The 26,201-nt window shown below is 44.3% G+C and overlaps 1 protein-coding gene across 2 annotated transcripts in view; it reads right to left on the bottom strand.

Moving 5' to 3' along the window:
- DCLK1 (doublecortin like kinase 1) overlaps positions 1-26,201 on the bottom strand; it is a 352,660-nt gene that overhangs the window by 132,293 nt on the left and 194,166 nt on the right. The gene's annotated exons all lie outside the window — the stretch shown is intronic.

The raw sequence follows: 26,201 nt of genomic DNA, 5'->3' as shown, positions 1-26,201 counted from the left end.
GCTCCCTCCCAGAAGTCTCATGTCCCAAGATAAGTCCCGGCAAGGTTTTATTTCATTAACTGGGGGAAAGCCCAATATCAATTAGGTTTAACCCTCCCCAAGAATATTTTCACTTAAAAATGCAAACAGACAGACGCAGATGTGCTTCAGTGTTCTTGCATAATAATCCAGAGAGGGAAACAGAGCCAGCAACCACACAGATTCATCCCGCTTTCATCTTTATAAGTGGAATTCATACAAAACAAAGTCAATCACTGTAATGAGTTTAGGAAGTAGGTGTTTTCCAATTTTCAATTTTTTTTCAATAAATATTTATTTATTTGGCTGTGCTGGGTCTAGTTACAGCATGTGAGATCTAGTTTCCTGAGCAGGGATGGAACCCGGGACCCCCTGCAATCGGAATGCAGAATCTTAGCCACTGGACCACCAGGGAAGTCCCTAATTTTCACTTGATTAGTTGGTCAAATATCCTGCTTTTTTGAAATCAAGGAACAAAAGAACTACAGCAAAGTCTTGCGATCCTAGTTGCTGCTAAGTCGCTTCAGTCGTGTCCGACTCTGTGCGACCCCATAGGCGGCAGCCCACCAGACTCCCCCGTCCCTGGGATTCTCCAGGCAAGAACACTGGAGTGGGTTGCCATTTCCTTCTCCAATGCATGAAAGTGAAAAGTGAAAGTGAAGTCGCTCAGTCATGTCTGACTCTTCTCGACCCCATGGACTGCAGCCCACCAGGCTCCTCCATCCATGGGATTCTCCAGGCAAGAACACTGGAGTAGGTTGCCATTTCCTTCTCCAGTGCATGAAAGTGAAAAGTGAAAGTGAAGTCGCCCAGTCGTATCCGACTCCCAGCCACCCCATGGACCGCAGCCCACCAGGCTCCTCCGTCCATGGGACTTTCCAGGCAAGAGCACTGGAGTGGGTTGCCATAGTTGAATGAGTACAAATCTGAATGAAAACAATGCACAGGAGATATATTTAAAGGTCGATGAGGCTTCTGAGAAGAGAATGATGGCCTCTGACTTGAAGGTCTGCAAAGACTTCAGAGAAGCTGTATTTGTGCTGGACTCTGAGGATGGACAAGAGAGATGAAGGGCCAGAATGTGACCTGAGTTATACCTGATGAACTGTGCTGGCCCAGGTGGGTATGGATGCAAGGAGCAAACTACTGATGAAGTCGAGAAAGGTGAGCTGGGACAGGCTGTGTAGGACTCAGAATCTCGCTCTCAATTCAGTTGTCTCTAGAAACTCAGTGAAGACTTTCAAGCAACACAGTGACATAACCAGGGCGGGGTGGGAAGAAAGACTGATGGATGTGGCCTTTGGTGGTGGCCTGAGGAATGGTAAAGGCAGAGGTCACAGCAACTGAAACTAGGAACAGTGGGCGGTTTTGTGGACACCAGCTCAGCGTTTGACTCCCTGCTGCTCCCACCCCCAACCAAGCCAGGGCTCAGGGAGATGGGGGCTCAGGCTCAGTGTTGGTTAAACAGTGTTCTGTGGGCCTAGGGCCCTAACCATCACCTCTACTGACGTTTTTATGGAAAAATACTTTTTCTCCCAAAAGAACAGCCTAAAATCAAAACTGTTGGAGCTCATGTAATTAGGGTTGGTATATTATATAAATTATTTTTAAGTTTAAAGATAACATCTCTAAGAACATTTTTTTTTTTCTCTATATTCCAGGACTGCTTTAAGATTTTAGTCTAGACAGATTCACACCCTTACAAATGAGCTTTTGAGCTTAGGATCTTAAAATAGGACTGTGCTGACATTGTAATACAAATCAGGAAGGAAAAATGGTTGGAGTAAGCTTTGTTTCTCATTTTCCTGATGAGTTTTGAATTAATCAAAGATGGGTAACATAGAACAGATAAATTATGGAAGGAAATAGAATGTTTTTATAGGTATTAGTATAGAAGATCTAAGACATTATGAATAAGGCACAGGGATTAGGAAATTTCAATCAATATTAACTATTATTTCTCCACAGAAGATGAGAAATTTCTTGGTACCCAAAGAGGACAGGCCATTTTGTTATTCAAATTAAGTAGGAGAAGATGTTGGGTTCAGGACAAAGAACCAGAGGATGGATTATGCTAATACTAAACGAGGTTAGACAGCAGAGGCTCCTCAGTTCACCTTTCTGTTGGTGTAATTTGTAGGGGCAAGGATGCACGTAATCAACTCCTATTCTTGACTGAGCACACACAAAAAGACACTTCTTTTCCTTACAATTTTGGGCTAAGAGATAGTATTCAGATGCACAGATTTCCTCGCACAAGAAACCATAAAGCTTTTGCAAAAAAACAAAACAAAACAAAAAAACACCTCTACACAGACCTGGAGAATTAGAAAATCTGTTCCCAGAAGTCTGTGCAACTCTGTAAGTCCAGACAGGCTCCTGAGCCATCGTGAGCAGTGGTCATAGGAATGTTCGTATTGTGCAGAGACATGCAGCACATAGTCTCCATATCACAAAGAAGCAGCTATTTTATGCTGCAAAAAGAAATGAGGCTGTGGGATGGACAACACGGCTGCTGGCGGCTCCTCCGCCTGGCCCTCTCCAGCTCTCACGCCAAGACTGGCCTCCTGGGCAGTGTTTCTGGGCCATATAATCACGAATATGAGTGGGCCTCTTTAAATACCTACAAATTTCTCTGTCCGTGGCATTCTCCAGGCAACAATACTGGAGTGGGTTGCCATTTCCTTCTCTGGGGGATCTTCCTGACCCAGGGATTGAACCTGTATCTCTTTCTCTGTCCGTGGCATTCTCCAGGCAACGATACTGGAGTGGGTTGCCATTTCCTTCTCTGGGGGATCTTCCTGACCCAGGGATTGAACCTGTATCTCTTGAGTCTTCTGCGTTGGCAGGCGGATTCTTTACCACTAGAACCTGAGAACCTGAGAAGCCCAAGAGATATCTGCTTTTGTGATCAAATCTTTTGATGTTCAACTATATTTTTGTTTTTATTCCAGCAGATAACTTGCATATATCCTGGCTCCTCCCTTACCTCTTTGGAGCAGTTCCTCAGAACTCTCTGAGAGGCTGTCTCCTGGACCACACTCCTCAGTAAGGTGTCTGAATAAAAGATAACTCACAACTTTTAGGCTGTGTATTTTTCTTCCGTTAACAACTGCATATTCTTTCACCAGAACCTATATAAAATATATTTCCCCCCTGGGATGCAGTATTCATGTGCTACATTTCCTTTTGACTTCATATCTTCATGAGTATGTTCATGGAACTGCGTCCAACCATGGATGCTCTAGCACTTCACCACATGGAGCGTCTAGTATGTACCTTTGCTCCATAAAGAGTTTTAAAATATTTGTTTTGCTTTCTCTCCCTACCCATCTTCTCAAATGAATTATTTTTAATGGAAAGAAAGTGAAAGTGGCTCAGTCATGTCCAACTCTTTGTGACCCCACGGACTATACAGTCCATGGAATTCTCCAGGCCAGAATACTGGAGTGGGTAGCTGTTCCCTTCTCCTGGGGATCTTCTGAGCCCAGAGAATGAACACAGGTTTCCTGAACTACAGGCGGATTCTTTACCAGCTGAGACACCAAGAAAGCCCATTTTTAAAGGAGATACACAGAAAAACATTAGATGCATAGCCTCTTGGCTATTATTGTTTTAAGTTGCCCACTAAGTCACTTTTCGTTTCTTCTCCTCAAACTCTGATAGCCTAGACTCTCTTTATAATATGAAGCAGAAATAGGATAAATATAATTCTAGTTATAAATTGTTGCTAAGTGGTTTTACCTAGCTAAAACTATAATACATACTGGATGTTTGAGAAATTTTGGAATATGAAAAGTTATGCTCATGCATCTAGGAAAATAAAGTCACAGAAAGCACAATATAAGAATATATTGGCAAGAACTTCATAGCATTGAACTAAACTTGCAGTTGGCAGGTGACCAGATACAACACAGCTGATCATGGCACTGACCAGAGAAGATGATTAATTTTCCTTCATTTCCAGGGTGCTGCCGCTGCTGCTGCGAAGTCACTTCAGTCGTGTCCTATTCTGTGTGACCCCATAGACGGCAGCCCACTAGGCTCTGCTGTCCCTGGGATTCTCCAGGCAAGAACACTGGAGTGGGTTGCTATTTCCTTCTCCAGGCTAGATTACTTTTATTCCAAGTTGGTGTTGTCAGTATAAGAAAGAGGAAGGAATATTGAGAGACTAAAAAGGTATATTACCAAAATGATTGTAAATGAAAGTCTTATCCTAGAATTTCTGAGGCTGCCAGATTCTGAGTTGATTATGAGTTCTCTCTCACTAAAAAAAAAAAAAAAAAAATCCTATGAGAGCAAGGGTCATAGCTTACTCATTATTGAATCCCCAGCTTCCAGTTTCGTGCCTGGCAACTAGTAAAATCTCTTAATTCAATCAAATAAACAGGAAGGAGATCACTTGAAAAATGAGAAGAAGATAACTGGAGAGAGCCAGTGATTTTAGGAATGGTTTTATGAGGCCCTAAGTAGCAAATAAATATTGAAAAGAAACATTTATTGTTGCATTATGCTTTGGAATCTCTACTAATTATCCCCCCAAATTTCCCATGAGGAAGTTAAGTGCTCTATTCAGTGAATGAGAAAACATAAAAATAAGTTAAGCCTAAGTATAATCGTATCATAGTAAGCATTTAAAACAATTCATTTCTTAATCCTTGGAACACATCATTGTTTTGCAGACCGAAGAAACAAAGTTTTTTTCTTCCAAAGTCACAGAGATTCAATAGTTCGAGGTCAACAATAAAACCATGCTGAAGGAAATAACTTGTAAGTGCTATTCCACCGAGGTTCCTTTAACCATAGCCTCCTTATGATTATCAACCACAAAGGCTTCAGGTCCCCGATCAATATCCCCTATTTTGACTCCTGGGGTTAGCATTTTCAAAGCTAAATTCTGAAAGTTCAATCTGTGTAATAAAAAAGGCAAAAGAGCAACATAAAGGAAAGTAAGCTATGCATTCATGGAAATGTTACTATCTTATTTATGTTTTGATTTATCACTAACCTAGGGAGGCTACAACCAAATAAACACTGGGGCAACCTTTATTTAAAGCTAACGCAAGCCCTCCGGCATATGTGTATATACACATTGCAAGGAAGAATAAGTGTTTTAAAACAAGTAACCAAGCAAGCAAATCAAGGGGATTTGATTTTAAAGACAGAAGTCACTGGGAGTGTCAGGTCAATGGACTTTTTACTTTAAATCTATCCTTCAAGGCTCTGGGCGATGAAGTGCTCATCGCTGGCCAAAAAAGACTTCAGGTCTCAGTTTAAGTTAACTGATGCTGAGAGGGAGGCCCACGCTACATTTCCAGGGAGCCAAGACCTAAACAAAACAAAAGAAAAACAGAACATTCGTAACAACTACACGCATGTGAAGCCTTTGCATTTGAACACAGAAACAGGTCCGCTTCTTCCCAGAATAGAAAGAGCCGAGGAGCATCTCAGAGGGCTCTTGTGACATCTAGAGTCCCGACACACAGCAGATACAAAGAGTGGATTTCAGTGCTTGGATATTCCAGGAATGACCTCAGCTTCTCCAGGCAGCTCTCTGCCCCTCTCACACCCTCCCTTCTCCGGACTGGCCCAGTTCATCTCCCTAGTCTTGGCTTCCTCCCCTGCCCCGTAAGATGTTTAGCCTCACCTTTAACAAGGGGACAGAGCAGATGCCCCTTAAATTCCATCTTTCATCCCCTCATGCTGCTGCTCTCCTCCTGTCTCTTTTATCTCGAAAGAGAGGTGAAAACCTCTTCTTCAGTAATGCTTCCCTCTTTCTCTTACTTTATCCCTCTAGACATCCTTTCCCTAACTGGTCAAAATTTAAAACTAAAATTAAATCACAGCAAGGCCCCTACAAAGGAAAGAGTTCTGTTCCAAGAGTGCATTCCTAAGTCCACTTTCTTTGTAAATCCAACAAAGTTAGCCTTGGTATCCAACTAATACAATCGGCTATATAGTACTGTACTGTAATAGGTTTTTAACACTTTGCATGCAGATAATACATAGAAAACACACACCAAAAAATAAACATTTTTAATCTTACAGTACCTTGAAAAGTATACTACAAAAGTACAACAGCTGGCATGCAGGAGTTGGCATCGAGTGAACAGGCAAGAAGAGATACTGACTGGGGGAAGGAGGGGATGTGGGTGATGGTGGAGCTGAAGGATCGTCAGCATTTGGAGATGGAGGGCAAGCTGCAGTTTCACTCTCGCCTGATGGCACAGGTTCTGGTTCCTTGTTGGAATCAGACGCACAATTGTATCTTTGAAAGTTTGAAACTCAAAGGTTCGTATGTAGGGGGCTTACTGTAAATGTACAGGTGACCCCTGAACCACATGTACTGACCCCCATAGAGAATCCATGTACAACTTCTACTCCCCAAAACTTGACGACCAATAGTCTACTGTCGACTGGAAGCCTTACTGAGAACATAGTCAATTAACACATATTTTGTATGTTATAGGCATAGCTGCTATATATTTAATGCATTCACGACACAGCTATTTCTCATATGTCAATATTTCTAGGTTCTGTGGTTTGTCTGTGAGTTTTTTCAAATTGTTGAAAATCTCCAAAAAATGTTTCCAATGTATTTGTGTATAGGTGGACCTGGGCGTTTGAACCCATTCTCCAAGGTTCAACTGAATGATGGTGAATATCTATTTATCCTGACCTTTAAAACATGACTGACCATTGGATTGCATATAACTAAATGGCTGGATGAAGCAACGTTTGTGTTGGGGTTCTCTGTCATGGTTGTGGCCCTTGGTTTCCGGTCCAAGTGCCCACACCTCACGTGGGGGTTTCCAAACAATCTGGTCCAAACGCTAAACAAAACACCAACAAGAATTTAGGAGGTGGAGGGCAATGCTGCATAGATGAAGAAAAGCAAAAAAGGAAGCCAGCTGAGCCTGGGAATATTGTTTTTTCATTGTTTCAAATTAAATACACACTGAAAAGAAAATGAAAGCTTATAAATCAGCTTCAGACTCAGTCTGAATCCCAACGGCATGACCCTCCACCTACATGTTTCAAGCACCATGGTAACGTGGCATCTTTAAAGTCATCAGTTATCCTGAGAATATTTTCAGCAGAGATTAGCACAGCATTTCCCGTGGGGAGCGCCAGCTGGGAGGCATCCTCCAGCTGGCTGGAGACCGCACAACTGGCTTCACACACATTTCAGAATTCGAAGGACCTCCAGAGGGTGAGGCAGCCTTGGCCGGTGCAGGGACCCCGCCAGCTCGCACCCCTTAAAGCCAGACGGATGAGAAAACAAACACAGACCACGGCCAAAACCCTGCCCGTGATCTTCATAACCATCTTCCCTAAACATTCTTACACACACTGTGCTTATTCTTAATAGGCGTACTAAGAAGTGATCATTTTGAGTGACAAGCAGAAACAAATAAATCCACTGTATAGCCTCATGTAACTCATACCGACTCTAAACATCTTGATTTTTCTTTCTCAAAGGCATTGAATAACAGATTTGGAGTCATCACGATAACAGCTTGGTTTGTAATTTGCATCAAGGTTTATAATAAAAGGAGCATATGACTGTTATAGGTGGTCACAATGACAGCTAACACCTGGCAGAACTGTTGTCAAGGAGATGGTGCAGGTTCAAATCTGGACGTGGAGTGAAGAACTCTGTGTGGGCGGGGGCGGGGAGGGGGGGGCAGTCCAAACACTGAATTGTTAGATGAAACACAAAAAGTTGATTTGATTTCCAGTGTTGTACTTACACCTCCTTGAAGTGATTTCCCATGGATTCTTGTCATATTTTAGGGAAAGGAGGACCAAAAAACAAAACAAAACAAAACTCGACTCGATTTTAAATGGCTTGATTCCAACTCTACCACTTACTGTGCTTTGCTTACTCACTCAATTGGGTCCGGCACTTTGCGACCCCACGGACCGCAGCCCACCAGGCTCCTCAGTCCATGGGGATTCTCCAAGCAAGAATATTGGAGTGGATTGCCATGTCCTCTTCCAGGGCGATCCTTCCACCCAAGGATCGCACCTGTGTCTCTTAAGTCCCTTGCCTTGGTAGGCGGGTTCTTTACCACTAGCGCTACCTGGAGAAGCCTGTGCTGGGAGACACTCCCCCAAAGTCACACAGCTCCAAGTAGCCCAACTGGTGCCAAAACGGATATCTGACCTCCAAGCCCCCTGTTGTTCCCACTGGGCCCCGCGAAGCTCTGGTTAGGACCCGGAGAAGCAGAGGCCCAGAGAGCTTGGACCAATATATAGAAACAGAGCTTGAAAACCATGCCTCTCAAAATGGAAAGCCCGCTGCTCTTTCCTTTATTCCAGAAAATGACTGGGCTTCTCCACTGCCATCCTAAAGAACTGGGGTAACTGCTGTCAACTAGGATCTTAAGGAACACAAAGAGAGGTTGATCCACCAGTAAATTAAGCAGTGAAAGAATGAAAAAGAGCCTAAGAAAGGGGGGCAGCTTGAAATATCTCCCCAAATTCTGTGTTCAGATAAGGAATAAAGAAAGGAGGGACTGGAGTTAAGATTCTGAGCTTCTGCTGCAGGGGCTGAGGGTTCGATCCCTGATCAGGGAACTAAGATCCCCACATGCCCTGTGATATGGCCAAAGAATTAGGGAGGATAAGGGGAAAATGGGGACAGTCAAGGAGGACCCTAGAATCCAGGGTGCAGGGCTCCTGGGGGAGGCGCTCCATGACCTGCTTGAGGTCACACTCTAGTCTGGCTCAGGAGAGAAACCAGACTCCGCCCTGGTTCGGGGGCTGTGCCGCGGACGCCCCCAGCTTTACCATCTCACCTCCTTTCCCCTGAGCTGTGTAAAGTGCATGAGTCACTGGGAGGACGGCCAGGCCTTGGTGGGCTGCCCTGGGCCTGAGAAACACAGCGAGGGAGGAGAGAGTCGACCGTGTGGGTGTTGGGAGGCTTATGAGGGAGCAGTGGGGGGCAGAGGCTACAAGGCAAATGACAAAGCTGGTGGTGTTGAACAAAGGATGGGGGCCGGCTCAGCCCCCGATTCACCAGTGAGTCAGAATTTGCGAACAGGAAGCACAGCCTCAAACTGTGTTTTGGAAAAGGCCAGAGAGGTATACTCGCGGAAGGTCGCTGTTTTATCATCAGAAGCAAAAAAAGCCACCGCTGCCAATGACCACTAAATAGAAGCTGGACTTTTACATTAATTAAAAGTCACGCAATGCACATCTGGGCCAATTTTTCAATTACCAAGAGTTATAACAAGAGAGGACCTCAAGGCAAAGATAAGCTCCCAGGAGGCTGTGTCCATCTGATCCTGGAGGTAGTCAGGTCATCTGGACGCTAGAACAGCATCTGAGCTGCTTTCCATTTCTCTAAGGTCAAGCAGATTCAGGCAACAGACCCAGCAGAGCTGACCAGTCGTCCTCCCACCAGCGCTTGGACCACGTGCCAGAGGATGTATGCACCATCACCGCCCCACGGCGGTGCTGTCTGGGATATCAGCTCTCAGACGCCACCTCCTGTCTCCCACAGGGAGCTGCGCCCCTTTGGCTTACAGAGGACAGCATCACCAGGTGGCGAGGACATGGGACCCCCTGAGTGAGATTTGCCCCCGACACCTGTTCAACAGGATCACACGGCCTCACTGCATGCACCTCATGAGAAAAGACCCTGATGCTGGGAAAGATCGAAGGCAGGAGAAGGGGACGACAGAGGATGAGATGGCTGGATGGCATCACTGACTCGATGGACATGAGTTTGAGTAAACTCTGGGAGCTGGTGATGGACAGGGAAGCCTGGAGTGCTGCAGTCCATGGGGTCGCAAAGAGTCGGACACAACTGAGCGACTGAACAACAACAACATATATGTGCTAAGTCACTCAGTCGTGTCCAACTCTTTGCGACCCCATAGACTGTAGCCCACGAGGCTCCTATGTCCATGGGATTCTCCAGGCAAGAATACTGAAGTGGACTGTATACTGGGGTCCCTGGAGAAGGAAATGGCATATATACATAATGTGTGTGTGTACACACACACACACACACACACACACACACACACACACGCATATGTATATATATAAAAATATACTTCCCTGTCGACAATGTGTCCAGGCTGCTTCCTTATGAAGCCCCAAGCTGCCCCTCTAGTGCAAGCCTTCTGTATTTCCACATGAACTGCAGGGTCTGATCAGAGTCTTGCAGTTTCTGATGTGTAGGAACAAAACCATCTCTTTTTTTCTTTTCTTTCTCTTCTTTTTAAAAGGATGGCTGTCCCAGGGTATCCAGCACGTCACTAGAAAGTCTGTCAGGAAAGCAGCATTCAAACCAAGAATTCTTAACCTGTATCCACCCAGACCAAGAGCTATTAATCTGGATCCTAGCTTTGAGGATATGTAACTTCTTGAAATTGAAGGCGCTTGTGTGTGTGCACAGGCATGTATGTGTGTGTACATGGCTGTGCATGGAAACGTTTATTTTTCTGGAGTATGGTCCATACCTCTCATTAAGTCCTCATGAAGGAACATATTCCCCAGGAGATTAAAAAATCAATGATTCAGACCGGGGCTCACCAAATTGGAGCCTGCAAGCCAAACCAGGCCACAGCCAGATAAAAAAGTTTGATTAGAACAGGGCCCTGCTTATGTACTTCTGTATCGTCTAAGGCTGCTTCACACGGCAACAGCAGAGTTGAGGGCTGGCAACGAAGACCACAGGGTTTGCTAAGCCTAAGATATTCACTCTCTGGCTCTTTGCAGAAAAAGGTGCTGACCCCCAATTTAGACTATATTTTTAATTATTTTTGGCCACACCTCCCAGCATGTGGGATCCTAGTTCCCCGACCAGGGATCAAACCCGTGTCCCCTGTACTGGAAGAACAGAGTCCTGACCACTGGACTGCCATGGAAATCCCTAGACAATATTTTTTTAGAATCATCTGCTGCACTTGGATGGTTGCTTGCGAATAATTCACCATTCAGATCCAAAGGTGAGCATATAATCTTTGAATCAGTTTCCTGCCCTAAGTGGCAAGTTCACAGATTACTTGACGGGCTCCAGACACCCCTCCTCCTGTCCTCCTTAGAAGTCTGCTGGACAGAGGAGTGACCAAGAGAGAGACGAGTGAGAATTCTTCCAAGGGGACGCTGCCACAGGCGGCCTGGGCCAAGCTTCCTTTGCAAACTGCTAGCAAAGAGACAGTTAAGCAAGAGAATTATCATCACTCTAAATAATTCAGAGTCCTGCTGCTGGCTACAAACCAAAGATGAGAAATTATATAATTAGCTGCAGCGCATTTAAGGGACTGTATAAAAGATGCTAATGCAATCACCCCTTTCAGGCCAAGCTGCAGAAATGATGCCATCTATTAACTAGTCTATAAGACTGGTCCAAATAAAGAGAAACATCCTAAAGGGTATTTCCAAAATAATACTATCAATCAGTTTGACAAAAAACTTTCCTTAGGCCTCGGATTAAGAAAAAGTCTTGCTCCATTTGAATGTGGTCTAAGTTGCATATTTCCCTTTCCAAAGCATTCTTTATATTAACTGTATTATCTTTAAGTCGAGAATCTTTTTTGTGTATTTTGGTGGTTGTTTTGGATAGCTCTCATCATGCTGATCTGTTTGCTGGCTGATCAGGTTATGTATACAGACCTGAATACATGCACTGAGAACAAAGCAAGCAGACACCATATAAATACGACCACACAGAACCTCATTATGCAGAATTATTCTACATCAGTGTCTCCCATGCTTGAAACCTCAAGGACACTATGCCTTACCTAAACCTGCAGTTTGTATGTGAAGCCAGGTGTGTGGGGCAAGGAAAGAGAACTGCAGAGTCAGATGAAATGAGATGATGTGCGTGAAAATCACATTGCAGAGTGTGGGTGGCCCATATTTGATTAGCGATCTCAATGGACGGAACCAAAAGAATTAGGGTTTGAGCCCTATTTCTATCCAGACTGCTTTGGTGTCCTATCCTTGGTGAGTCAGACTTTGGTGTCTTTGTTTTTGAGGCAAAGAGAGCAGTACACATATTTTCAACCATGTGGGGCTGGTGCCTCTAAGTCCCACGTTGCTCGAGTCAACTGTGCATTATTTACAACTGCACTTCCGTCCACACCCTCCCGTGCACCCCACCCCACACACTCTCCCTTCCCTCCCTACTTCCTTCTTCATTGCACTTATCTTCTGATGTTTATGCAATTCATTTATGAGTTTGCTTATTAAATACCTTCCTCTCCCAGAATACAAGCTCCATGTGGGCAAAAGTTTTTTTCTCACTTTAGTTTACTGTTAAATACTTGCTGCTCAGAATGGGATCTGGCACATAGGCATTCACTAAATAGCAGTCAAATTCAGTGGAATTTATACCTATATGCATACACACATATAAGATCAGAAACCTTGACATAATAAGTTGAATTCATACTGTCTCTAAACCCTCCGAAGTATATTCATAGATCCTACTTTTCATATTTGTGAAATCCACTGTATATAGTAACATTTTATATCTCCTTTGAGGAAGAAGAAACAACAGTACTCCTTTTTTTCATAGGTTTTTAAAGCTAATCCTAATGTCACCTAATCTTCTGACTTTAAATGGCATTCTCAGAATCATTCTGTTGAAAGATAATCAATTGTGAAATGCACAACCAAAAAATCATTAAAACAGAATACACACTGAAAGGACTGATGCTGAAGCTGAAGCTCCAACACTTTGGCCACCTGATGCAAAGAGCTGAGTTATTGGAAAAGACCCTGATGCTGGGAAATATTGAAGGCAGGAGGAGGAGGGGACGATAGAGGATGAGATGGTTGGATGGCATCACTGACTCAATGGACATGAGTTTGAGCAAACTCTGGGAAATACTGAAGGACAGGGAAGCCTGGCGTGCTGCAGTCCATGGGGTTGCAAACAGTTGGACCTGACTTAGTGGCTGAACAACAACAGCAACAGGTTTAGCTAAACTGTCCTTAAAGTTGAGGCACAATCTTACAAAAAGAGAGACCTTGTTTTTTCCAGTGATCATCAACTCGAAAGATTTACAACCTCAGTTCTCAATAGTTGAGTACGAAGTTTTGTGGTTCTACCAGAGAAATGACCCAGCTGTCATATCAGTGGGACACCCTACAAGTGATCAAAAGATAATTACTGAGCCATGGGCTCTGATGTACTAAAGGTAGAGATTGATCACTAAACTAAAGGTAGAGACTGATGTTGTCTTGAGAGAAAAAGGATGCTAGCTCTCCCTCTGACCATTGGACCATGGTTTTCCTTCATTCATCCCCTCCTCTGCATCCAGAGATGCAGGATCTTTTATTTCTATTGCTGGCACTTCTTGGCAGGGTTGCTGAGTTTTTTGGACTTTGTTCTGATGATCTGATAAGATTCATATGAATTTAGAGAAACTCCTTCAGAGCTGTTATATTTTTTAAAATATAATTTTATTCATTTATTGGCTGTGCTGGGTCTTCGGTGCTAGAGGGTTTTTCTCTAGTTGCTGCACATGGGCTTCTCACTGTGGTCGCTTCTCTTGTTGCAGAGCATGGGCTTTAGGGCACAGGCTCAATAGTTGTGGGACATGGGCTCAGCTGCTCCACAGTATGTGGGATCTTCTGGAATCGGGGCTCGAACCCGTGCCTCCTGCATTGGCAGGCACAATTTTTTTTTAAACATTGAGCCACCAGGGAAGCCCCAGATTTGTTTAGGTCTCCAAAAAAAGTGAAGACTCCTGATTTCACAATGACCTTGCTTATTGATACACCAAGATAAGTCACTCCTGGTGGCTCAGAGGTTAACACGTCTGCCTGCAATGTGGGAGGCCTGGGTTCTGTCCCTGGGTTGGGAAGATCCCCTGAAGAAGGAGATGGCAACCCACTCCAGTATTCTTGCCTGGAGAATCCCATGGATGGAGGAGCCTGGTGGGCTACAGTTCATGGGGTCGCAAAGAGTTGGACACGACTGAGCGACTTCACTTCACTTCACTTGCTTATTGATACACCAAGGTAAGTCACTCCTACAATCATTTTTTTTTTTACTAAGGGTTTTATCCATTTTTTAATTTTCCGGATCCACTGAAAGAAAAAATCTAGCTGTAAGGAGCAAAGACTCATATAATATCAGGATCTTATTATATTTCAGTTACTCCAAATACTTATAGGAGTGAAAATCTGTAAAGACAACCTATATCCACACTTGTATCAAATAATTACCCAATTTTGAAACTTGAGTTTAGAATCATCTTCACACCAAGTATTTTTCCTTAGTAATTTCTACTTCATCTGCTTTCCAGGAAGTAGACATTTAACTTCCCAGAACTTTATTGAAATTCCAAGAATCCTTGACATACAGACGTCTCTTAACACACTCTTGCTGCAGGAACTGAATCGGTAGATTTCAAACAGGAATAAAAGCCTGAGTGCATATGCCTTATGCTTCTGCTGCTGCTGCTGCTAAGTCACTTCAGTCGTGTCCGACTCTGTGCGACCCCATAGACGGCAGCCCACCAGGCTCCCCCGTCCCTGGGATTCTCCAGGCAAGAACACTGGAGTGGGTTGCCATTTCCTTCTCCAATGCATGAAAGTGAAAAGTGAAAGGGAAGTCGCTCAGTCGTGTTCGACTCCTTGCGACCCCATGGACTGCAGCCTACTGGGCTCCTCCGTCCATGGGATTTTCCAGGCAAGAGTACTGGAGTGGGGTGCCTTCGCCTTCTCCGGCATATTCCCTATGGACCTATGTTAAGAAGAAAGTTCAAACTGTGCCCCCCTGTACTAGAGACATGTGTGGGTCCAGGGCAGGGGACAAAAGGACATGCTGTCCTCCTCTGCAGGACTGTCACCCAGATGCAGGAAGAGAATGACCCAACCAAAGCTGGACACTGAATTTGAGGCTGTTCTGCCACTGTCACCCCCAAGGAACATATGAAATTTATTACAGCCTTTCATACCTTTTTCTTTTTTTTTTTTAAGGGTTTTATTTTTATTTTTTAAAATTTTATTTTATTTTTAAACTTTACAATATTGTATTGGTTTTGCCAAATATCGAAATGAATCCACCACAGGTATACATGTGTTCCCCATCCTGAACCCTCCTCCCTCCTCCCTCCCCATACCATCCCTCTGGGTCGTCCCAGTGCACCAGCCCCAAGCATCCAGTATCGTGCATACCTTTTTCTTTTTGTCTGAGAGCTTGCAGGCAGCTATGCTACTGCCGGTCTTCAGCTAGACAGGCCCCTAGCAGCAGAACTCAGTTGGAAGGAGAAGGGGCCAGCAAACCAGGCAGACCTCATTTCAACTCTATTCTCTGTCATTACTTATCCACTGGCAGAATTCGGATGTTGAAAGCTCTTAAATGGCCAGAATTATTGGCTAACATTAATAAGATGTTGGCTGGCATGAAAACAATGAAAGTCCTGGATGAAGGTTCAAATATGCACTTAAAGGAGAACCTGACTTGACATCACTATTGGAAGCTCCAGAGAATTCAGCAGGCCACAAGCTGAGCATGAACCCGAGTTGTTGGGCAATAGTTTAAAGGGGTCATCGTCACTCTGAGGCTGCATGTGAACAAGCCGGATGCGTTTATTAAGTAAGTTCATATTCTCTATACTGTTCGAAGCCCCCAAGGAGTACAGAATTCAGTGCTGGGTTTATTTTAAGGAGGATATTGCTGGCCACAAAGTACCCAGAGAAAGTCATCAGGATAGTAGGGTGGTCTTAAGAAAGCTTTGCCTAAGAAACCTGGATAAAAATTGGGGGGAAGTAATGGGCCTCAGCAGAGAAGGCAATGGCACCCCACTTGCCAAAGGCCACTTTTGAATGAAACCTCAAAGGACAGAAGGGAGTTGGGTTTTGGGTGACACAGGAGAAAGGGAAGAAGAACATTCCCGGTGGAGGGGACAGTATGAGCAAAGGCAGAGATGCAGAAAATAAAGGAGTCTTTGGGGAGACTGGGGCCTCCTGGTGGCTCAGACGGTAAAGCGTCTGCCTGCAGTGCGGGAGACCCAGGTTTGATCCCCGGGGTTGGGAAGATCCCCTGGAGAAGGAAATGGCAACCCACTCCACTACTCTTGCCTGGAAAATTCCACGGACTGAGGAGCCTGGTGGGCTGCAGTCCATGGGGTCACTAAGAGTCGGACACGACTGAGTGACTTCACTTTCACTCTTCACTTTCATGCATTGGAGAAGGAAATGGCAACTCACTCCAGTGTTCTTGCCTTGAGAATTCCAGGGATAGGGGAGCCTGATGGGCTGCCGTCTATGGGGTCGCACAGAGTCAGACACGACTGAAGCGACTTAGCAGCAGCAGCAGCAGCAATGGGCCTCAGTCCTTAAGTATCTGAAGCGTTGACAGGCGGAGCAGACTCCTACACGGATTTAACCATCCCTGGAGAAGGGAAAAGCTACCCACTCCGGTTTTCTTGCCTGGAGAATCCCCACGGGCGGAGGAGCCTGGCAGGCTACGATACGTTGTGTCGCACAGGAGTTGGACACGACTGAGTGACTAACATTTCTTGGGCACTCACCATATTCAGGGCAGCGCACTAGGTGCTGTGTTATATAGAGATTCATGACACACAGGACCAGCCTGAAGGCACTTGCAGCTAAGTAAGACGAAATGAGGAGTCTGGGGTCCCCGGCTTTTATTCCAGTTCTATTACCTAGTAAGTATGTGATTTTGAACAGTTTCTTATCTGCTGTTAATGATACTGTAGGGCCACATGGCAAGAATTTTTCTGAGAATGAAATGAGATAAAGATGGATAAAAAGAATGAGAAATTAGTGATTGAAACCAAGTAGACGGGGGAGGTTTTACCACAAAGGCCACTCTTTTTTTTCCTAACACTGAACTTTTTATTTTGTATTGGGGTATAGTCATCACCACCTCAATGAACATGAGCAAACTACAGGAGACAGTGATGGACAGGGAAGCCTCGGGCACTGCAGTCCATGAGGTCGCAAAGAGCCAGACACGGCTTAGCGACTAAACTACAACCACAAATAGCCAATTAACAATGTTGTGGTATTTACAGGTGAACAGTGAAGGGACTCAGCCACACATACACATGCATCCATCCTCCCCCAAACTACCCTCCCATCCAGGCTGCCATATAACATTGAGCAGAGTTCCATATGCCAAAGGCCACTTTTGAATGAAACCTCAAAGGACAGAGGGAGTTGGGTTTTGGGTGACACAGGAGAAAGGGAAGAAGAACATTCCCGGTGGATGGGACAGTATGAGCAAGGGCAGAGACGCAGAAAATAAAGGAATCTTTGGGGAGACCAGGGCCTCCTGGTGGCTCAGACGGTAAAGCGTCTGCCTGCAGTGCGGGAGACCCAGGTTTGATCCCCGGGGTTGGGAAGATCCCCTGGAGAAGGAAATGGCAACCCACTCCACTACTCTTGCCTGGAAAATTCCATGGACTGAGTAGCCTGGTAGGCTACAGTCCATGGGGTTGCAAAGAGTTGGACACAACTGAACGACTTTCACTTTCACTTCACCTGGGGAGACCAGTGAGCAGCACTGTGGCTGGAAGACACGGGAAGAGGAAAGCGATGAGAACGCTCTACAAAGACACAACGAAGCCGACCTACTGCACGGGAGGACCAGAACTGCATGCCAAGGAGGACCTGGGCAGTGGAAGGCTTGTCAAGGGAATTTAGGAGAATCAATCTGTGTGCAAACATAGCTGGAGTCAGGAAAGCAAAGTGAAGAATCTTTCTAAGTCTAAGCAAGAGATTATGAGAAAGTAACCCAAGATAAAGGCACTGACGATGGAAATCAGGGGAATAAACTGTCGGATGGGAGGAGTGAAGGTGAGCGGACAACAGAAGATAGCTCCATGGCGACAACCTTGGGGTTAAGGAGAAGGCAGAAGCCAGGCACTGGAATGGGAAACACAGGAGGAGAACAAAGTTGACCAAGAAGATGGTAAGTTCAGCTGTGGGCTGTGTTGAATTTCAGGTGGCTATGGAAAAATCAGAAAGCAGTTCATGAGAGAAAGTTGGAAATATGGTTCAGGGGCTCATGAGAGGAGTCAGAGTTAGAGATGTAGATTTGAGAGGAGGTACACTTAAAGATGAAGCATGTGCTGTCAAACATAAACGAACTTGGGTTTGAACTCTGCCTTCCACACTAACTAGCTGTGTGGCCCTGGACAAATTGCTTATCATCAAAGCCTTAATTTCCTTAATTGTAAAATTGGGAAAATTATACAGACTTCAAAGGCTCTGCTTATTGCATACCATCTGGTTGCCATTTGTCACGTCACTGTCTACCATAACCATCACTGCTGAAACCATTCAGGTAGATGAATTTGGCTAGGAACAGACAGCAATTAAGTAGAAAAAAGAGTTGAGGAATGAATCTTAGGAAACAATTATGAGGGGATATATGACAGAAGAATAAACTTGAAAGAAGCTTAGGAAGAGTCAAGGAAGTGGGCAGAAGATCAGGACAGACCACGAAGGATGAGGGGCATCACCAAATGTCCAATGTGTCTCTGTTCCTGCTCTGGAACTGTGTTCATCTCTACCTGTTTGTAGAGACACAGATGTAGAGAATGGATGCATGGATACAGGAGCTGGGCTTGTGGGGGGGGGGGCAGTGGGGAAGGGAAGGGTGGGATGAGTTAAGAGGTTAGGTTTGACATAAATACACTACCTACCATGGGTAATGTAAATAGCTCGCGGGAATCTGCTATGTAGCACAGGGAACTGCTCTGTGATGTCCTAGATGAGTGGGGAGGGTGGGGGTGGTCCAAGAGGGAGGGAGTACCTGTGGAGGCACTGCTGATTCACTTTGTCTACAGCAGAAGCCAACATAAAATTGTAAAGCAATTATACTCCAATAAAAAAAATAAAGACAAAACAAATACCTCCAAGGAGTCAGGAAGGAAAAACATGGAGAACACGGGATATAGTGATGTGACGATCATCCTTGTTCAGTGAAACTATTATGTTAAGGGAAATGAGATTTTCATCCAAACTCCAAAGGGATGTGTATCAGATACACAGTGAATTGTGAGACAGATAAGCTTCTAGAAAGGTCCACGTAGATGCAAAGAAATGATTGCCGGCCTTAAGTCTTCTTACCCACTTTCAGAGGTATAAGAGGCTTAATTCATTAGAGAGAAAGGGGATTTCTGAGATGAATCTCTTTAGAAAGAGCTGTGCTGTGAGAGGAGGGAAGATGCTCCCTCTCATCCCAGCTGGGGCTCCCCTGGGAGATCTGAAGAGCTCAGTCAGTGTCATCCATGGATGGAGGGAGATAACAGACTGGTGTTTGAGTGTCTGGTTTTTCTTCCGAGAACCTCTGGCAGCAGAGTAAAGGAGATTCGCTGGCAATGTGTGGCCTGTGGTTGGGGCAAAAGACATATGAGTGCAGAGACAGATCTGAGGGAGTGAGCTGGCATGAAGATAATTTACATTCTTCTCAAGAGGATCATTTGAGGCCAACAAGCAGAGCTTTGGAACACAAGGACTGAGGGAGAAGTAGCCAAAACTGGAAGAAACTGAACTGACCACATCGAAGAAGAGCTGAATGCTCCCAGTGAGAGTCCCTGAGGAACCGCTGCAAACACTCACAAGAGACTTTGCTGAGCACCTGCTCTCATGCCCAGAGAGGCTGGGCCTCCGCAGCACAGTCATGAGGACCTGCCACCCGCTCCTCATCCCCCAGCTCCACTGTCCCCTTTCCTACTCCGACCCTGAAGGATCATTAGCACACAGGTGGCAAGTAAAGAGGAGAGAAGGTATCAATCCCACTTTTTTTTTTCCTGCAGAGAAAGAACTCACTACATTGGTCCCTGGATCCATAAGGAAAACCATTCCAATTTGGAATGACTACTACATAGAACTACATGTTTCCACTTCTTAATTGAGATGATGATTTGTAGCTAAAAGAGTTCATAACACTTCTACTATCTTAGGAAAGAACAGAAAAGTCTTTTTTTTTTTTAGATTTTTTTTTGACTGGATCATTTTTAAAGTCTTAATTGAATTTGCTATAACATTCCTTCTGTTTTATGTTTTGTTTTTTTCACTGCAAGGCATGTGGGATTTTAATTCCCTGACCAAGGATCAAACCTGCATCCCTTGCACTGGAAGCAATATTGGAGGACAATTTTGTAAATTAAAAAAAAAAACAAAACTTTTGTGTTTTCAGCATATCATTTACCCAAAGGTATAAAAAGTGAATTAGGATGAGGCGATGGACCAGGGATTGAACCAGCACCCCTGGAACTGGAAGCTCAGAGGCTAAAATACTGAACCACCATGGAAGTCCCAAGGGAACATAAAAGTCTTGAGAGATTTTCCCAAGTGTCATTCAGTGACAAAAGAAGAACTTTAACCATCATTCAAATTTAAAAGATAGTGGAGGACAATTTTGTAAATTAAAAAAAAAAAAAAAAAGCTTGTGTTTTTTGCATACCATTTACCCAAAGGTATACAAAGTGAGTCAGGATGAGGCGATGGAGGTTTCAAGGACAGTATTTTTAAAGCTGTCTGGCAGAGACAGAAAGGCATTGTGGTTTGATGAGATGATTGACAGCTCCTTTAGGACAGGAGAAACTGAAGCATGGTCATGAGTTGAGAAGAAAGAGATTATAAAACCGAGGTAAAACAACAAATGTTCAGGAACAACAGGAAGGGAATGATGAAAAGGCAAGGTCACAAATAAGAGAGAAGACAAAGTCAAGAACATTATCACTGCCAAAGAAAGACTCTTCTTCCTTTGAAAGATGGGAGGAGGGGAGAAAATGAATGAATGTTCAGGGACATTTTGATCTAGAAGGACAAGGAAACAAAATAGTTTACTGTGAACTGGCTTTAATCATCCTGGTGGTCTACGAGGAAAGTTCGTCTTCTAAGAATGAAGGCAGTGGGTGGGTTTTACTACTCTGGAGGGCAGAATTAGGACCACTGTGAACAGGTCAGAGAGAGATTTATTTAGATTTAAATATTTAAATAAATATTTATTTATTTATTGAAAATTTCTTATATTTTCAATATAAGAAAAAACTGATTTAAAAGCAGCACTAGTGGAAAGTGGAGCTGGCCTTCTTATAAAGGAGTAAGTTGCCGAAACAGAGTGTTTTGGTTGGGGACAGATGAACAACTGCTGCAGCGCTGTCGGGAGGGACTGTAAACCCATGGTTTCCAAGACGCCTCACGTACATGATTCATTCTCAGTGTTATATTTTGTAGGTTTTTTCATGTGAACAATTCAGGTGTCACTGTTACCGAACATAAGAAAAAGAAGCCCATGAGGACTGGAAGAGAAAACATAAAGAAAAGATGTGTTATATTAATACAATGTCTTTCTTTCCTAAGGAGAAAAATCATCTTTTCATAGAAAAGGAACTAGCTGGTACTCCAGTTAGATTCTGTCTCCAAAGTATAATGCGTCTCTACATGTCTCCAAAGTATCTATAGGTCTCCATAGCTTGGCAGTGAATCAAATTAGAAAATATCACTATGTTCTGGGGAACTTTATATTTACACATGAGCTAAAATGTAGCCATGGAGGAGGAAGTCTCCAGAACCCCTTTAATTTTTCTACAGCTAAGATGCAATGGGGAACTTACTGACAAGAGCAAAGCATGTAAGCCAATGGGCTTTCTGTTTAGAATTCATAAAAATGCACACCCGATTTTCTATTCAAAAAGAAAAGGTCACAGAAACTTGGCAATTATTCACCACTACAGTTATAATTTTTTTTGAAATAAGAACTGTACATTCCTAACATCAAAATCTATTGAACCTATCAAGTATTCCAGCATCGGGTACCACACATCTGAAATAAATCTGCTCACAGATTTCATTTAAACTGGCCACATCATCCAATTAAAATTTAAACCTATAAAGAATTGTCAGTCTGTTGTGACCCATCAGATATTTTACCACAATATTACTCCAAAGAGATAAAATATACAAGCAAAAAGTAATATTTTGAGTCAAAGTTCAGCAGCCAAGATCCTTCGACAGCTTCAGACATAAGCAATATTAAAAGTCATAGGAGGGTCCTATTTCATGGAAGTGTTACTGTCTACAATTATTTGTGTCTGGTGCACTGCCCGGCACATGGTAAGTTAGCTCAGCTTACTGAATAAATGAATGGATGTATGAAAGAATGGGCTTCCCTGGTGGCTCAGATAGTAAAGAATCTGCCTGCAATGCAGAAGGCCCGTCCGTGGGTTGGGAAGATCCCCTGGAGGACAACATCACAACGCACTCCAATATTCCTGCCTGGAGAATCCCCATGGACAGAGGAGCCTGGTGGGCTCCTCATGAAAGAATGAGTGACTTTTGCTGGCAGTAGCTCGAAAGCCACTTTGTAAGGAGGTCTGGTCAATCCAGACACTAAGCGTCTTTCTGGTGTCCCCAATGACCTTGGGGACTGTTTCTTGTGATCTTTCTTGGCATCACCAGCCCCAGGACAAAGCAGCAGATCCATTAAAATCCCTCTAACCCAAATCAATGTGGACCTAAGGGCTGGGACTTCCTGAACATCATCAGTTTTATAAATCTGACTGGGTCTAAATGTCATTTGGTTTAATCTTCTAGAGATTCCCTCCAGAAAAGGGTGGGTATCTTCAAAGGTCGCTGCATCTCCTCTCACCTCCACCACAGGAATAAAAGTTGAGAGTAGGGGAAAAAAGCAATAGATAGTCACTTTTTTGTTCTAAAGTGCCCCAGCAGCAAATCTTAATGACATCTGCCTCCAATTAAGCCCTGCCAATGCAGCTACATGGCTGAGTCCAGCTGCGGTCCACCAGGAGGTATATTTCAGCCGAGGTGTCATTCACTAACATCATTCACTAAGTAATAAGGAACACAGTTTTGAACGTGCTTTGACATTTATTATCTCATTTGAGGTCCATTACAACCCGGGGAGGGGGGAAAGGTGTTTTACAGAATGGAAAGCAGGCTTGGAGATGTAGAGACCACACAGCAAGCAGGACACCAAGCTTGGGCCAGACCTTTGTCTCCTAACCCTGTCCCAGTATTGCTTCCATTATGCTGGGTTCTAACCCGATTTTCTCATCACCCAGAGCTGGGGAAAGCAATGAGGACCCTGTGGTGCCTCGTGCCTGATGTAGCTTCTGCTGCATCTCATTCAGGACCTGAGTCCTTGTTTCCAAGGTCAGGATGGAATATTTCTGGGAACTTGTATCAAGAGGGTCCTGGGTACCCGATACCATAGGGTCCACAAGAGAAAGCTGAGGAAACGTCCCTTCTCAAATCACATAACCAGGAAGAAGACTATACTCTAGATGGGTCTATCTACTGCAGGAGAAACCTGGACCAGTATTCCCCAGAGACAGGACTCTTTGTTACAGCAACCTTAGGAGACAGATAGACAACAAAAATACTTCCCTGGTGGCTCAGACGGTAAAGTGTCTGTCTGCAATGCAGGAGACCCAGGTTCAATCCTTGGGTTGGGAAGATTCCCCTGGAGAAGGAAATGGCAGCCCACTCCAGTATTCTTGCCTGGAAAATCCCATGGATGGCGGAGCCTGGTAGGCTACTGTCCATGGGGTCGCAAAGAGTCGGACACGACTGAGTGACTTCACTTCACTTTCAAACAAAAATATGTAAGTCTGAAGTCATGCCTACTAACACTAAGGAATTAACATTAATGCCTATTAACGAATCAAGGGCACAGGGGAACTGGTAAACAGAGAGGATGAGCAGAAAGAGAAAGGCAAATACCATATGACACCACTTATACGTGGAATTTAAAATAGGACACAGATGCGCTCATCTACAAAACAGGCTCATAGACAGAAAGCAGACCTGGGGTTGCCAAGGGGAGAGAGGAGAAGGCGAGGGATGGACTGGGAGTTTGGGGTTAGCAGATGAAACCAGTATATGCAGAATGGATAAACAAGGTTCCACGGTATAGCACAGCAATGTGTATTCAGTATCCTGAATCCTGAAATAAACCATAATGGAAAAGAATATAAAAAGGAATGTGTGTGTGTGTATATATACACACACACGCATACACATATATATGTGTGTGTGTGTAACACCAAATCAGTTTGCTGTACAGCAGAAATTAACGCAACATTGTAAATCAACTCATTTCAATAAGAATATTAAATTTAATTTTTTAAAAAAAGGATGAGTGAGGTTTGAGCTCCTGAGCAGGTGTCAGGCCTGGCAGGGGTGAAGTAGGCAGGTGAGGAAATTGGCCAAGCGACTCTGGGGGGGTGTTGGCTTTGAGGGGTGGACAGAAGGTGACATCCTGAGACAGGCACCTCACCACGGAGTTGCTTTACCCTCCTGGGTAGAGCCAGGCATTTCTCAACAAAATCCTCTCACCTTTTAAGGGCAGCAAAGTATAAATCCATCAGTTTATCATCAACATACAAGCGAAACTGTGTGAAGCTTCCTGTCTCCAATTTGGCATTTCCCTTGACTCTGTTTCATCATTTCTAAATCAGACCGCAAGCCACGACTGAGGAAGGATCCCCTGGCCTGTGTCTCTATATATAGTCCTTCATCCACCACAGTAGAAGGCGCTAAGAAGCCAGTGATTGATGACGATATTGCTAAAATGGTTACATTTGGAGCTGGAAGAAGGAAGGTATTTTCTTTTCTGTGAAAACGGGGGAGGAAGAAAGCCCCCTCGCAGTTTCTAATATTGATCTGGCTCCACTGTAGTCCCGTGAAATAAACATCTATAAAGTTACAATGTCTCACTGGAAAGACCTTAAGAGCCGTCTCCAGGAGCTTTCCCAGCAGTCATTAGGGGAGGTATCATTGCTAATCCTGAACTCACTGCAAGCTGGCTTAATTTCGAGAGACAAAATAAAAGTGCTGCCTTGTGGCAAAAGCCCACTTCTTGGTGCCATTAAATCAAGCAGAGCCTCTGCGCCAATATTAATCCAGTCATGCTGGCTCCCCCGCTCCCCGTTGCCCCTCCTTTCAGGAAGCCCCTATGGAAGAGGCCAAAGGAAGCCTCGATGTGCAAATATCGTTTAGCAAGTACAGATAAGCTGCAGCAAATCATGCTCAGAGCACTTAAAAAAAAAAAAAAGATTCAAATGTTAATACATTAGCGCCAGAACATGCTGTACAAGCGACAGGGAAACTGCAGTTGTTAACGTGTGAATTTAGTCTTGGGGTAGGTTCATGCCAGGAAGTAAAAAAAAAAATCTCAATTTAGACTTCGTCTCTACCCCTACCCCCAAGCCACGTGCTTCCCGGAGGATATGGGGGAGTACACGGTTACTCAGCAGATGTACTTCACACCAAGAAACGCTCGGGGTATATTCATCCCAGGAAAGGATGTGCAGTTCTCCCTTTGTCACTAAAGTTTTAGTCTGAAGTAGTCCATCACAGGGCCAAGCCACACATCATGGGCAACATCCCCTGACTCCCGTGTGTGCGTGCATGTGTGTGCATGAGTGTGCGTGTAAATATATGCATTCTTATCCATGAGAAAGGTTTCTACAGGTAAATCACGGGGATTTTGCTGTTCCACGTTTCAGAAAGCCGGCCTGCCCATCACAGCGGATGAACACGAGTAGGCTGGAGCCACCTGGGTTGAGAGGACACTGTCAAGGGCGAAAGCCCAGCCCCAAGGCTACACCAAGAGAGGCAAGGTTGGGGAGAAGGCCCGGGTCTCCCTGGGGGCTGGGGGACATGGAGGGCGGCAGAAGCCCAGGCTGATTTGAAACCGAGCTGGATTCCAGTTCAAGTCTGACAGGCTGCTTTTCTGTTATCAGAGTAGCAGACTCAAACTTTCATTTCAGAACGCCTCTGGTCTCTCCGTCCGTCCCGTTAGAAACAGCTATTTTCTTTACATTGGAAATCAAGGCAGTTTACTCTTTTCAAAACTGTGCTGTCGGCCCTTCTGCCTGACTTCGAACCTTCACTTCTTTTGCACAACAGCTAAGCTGTCTCATCTGAAAAAGGGGTGGGCTGGGGGATAGATTTGCATCAATTTTTGTCTCCAAGGAGTGTCTATTAGAGATAAAGACGCAAAGTAGTTAGAGAAAACTTATTTAGAGGGAAAGAGGTACCAAACCACTCTTCCAGCCTTTTCAATCAAAACATCAATAACTTAAATCTCTTCAAGTGACAGAGCTACAAAAACCTTTATTAGGCATTTAAAGTTTTAATGATAAAGGGGCAACCTCCCTTATTCTTATCCCTCCCTATACACCTGAAGTCATTTTAAA

The sequence above is a fragment of the Bubalus kerabau genome, chromosome 12 (assembly GCF_029407905.1).
Source record: "Bubalus kerabau isolate K-KA32 ecotype Philippines breed swamp buffalo chromosome 12, PCC_UOA_SB_1v2, whole genome shotgun sequence".
NCBI classification, from domain to species: domain Eukaryota; kingdom Metazoa; phylum Chordata; class Mammalia; order Artiodactyla; family Bovidae; genus Bubalus; species Bubalus kerabau.
The sequence above is the reverse complement of the archived record's forward strand: the minus strand, read 5'-3'. Positions and strand labels throughout refer to the sequence as shown.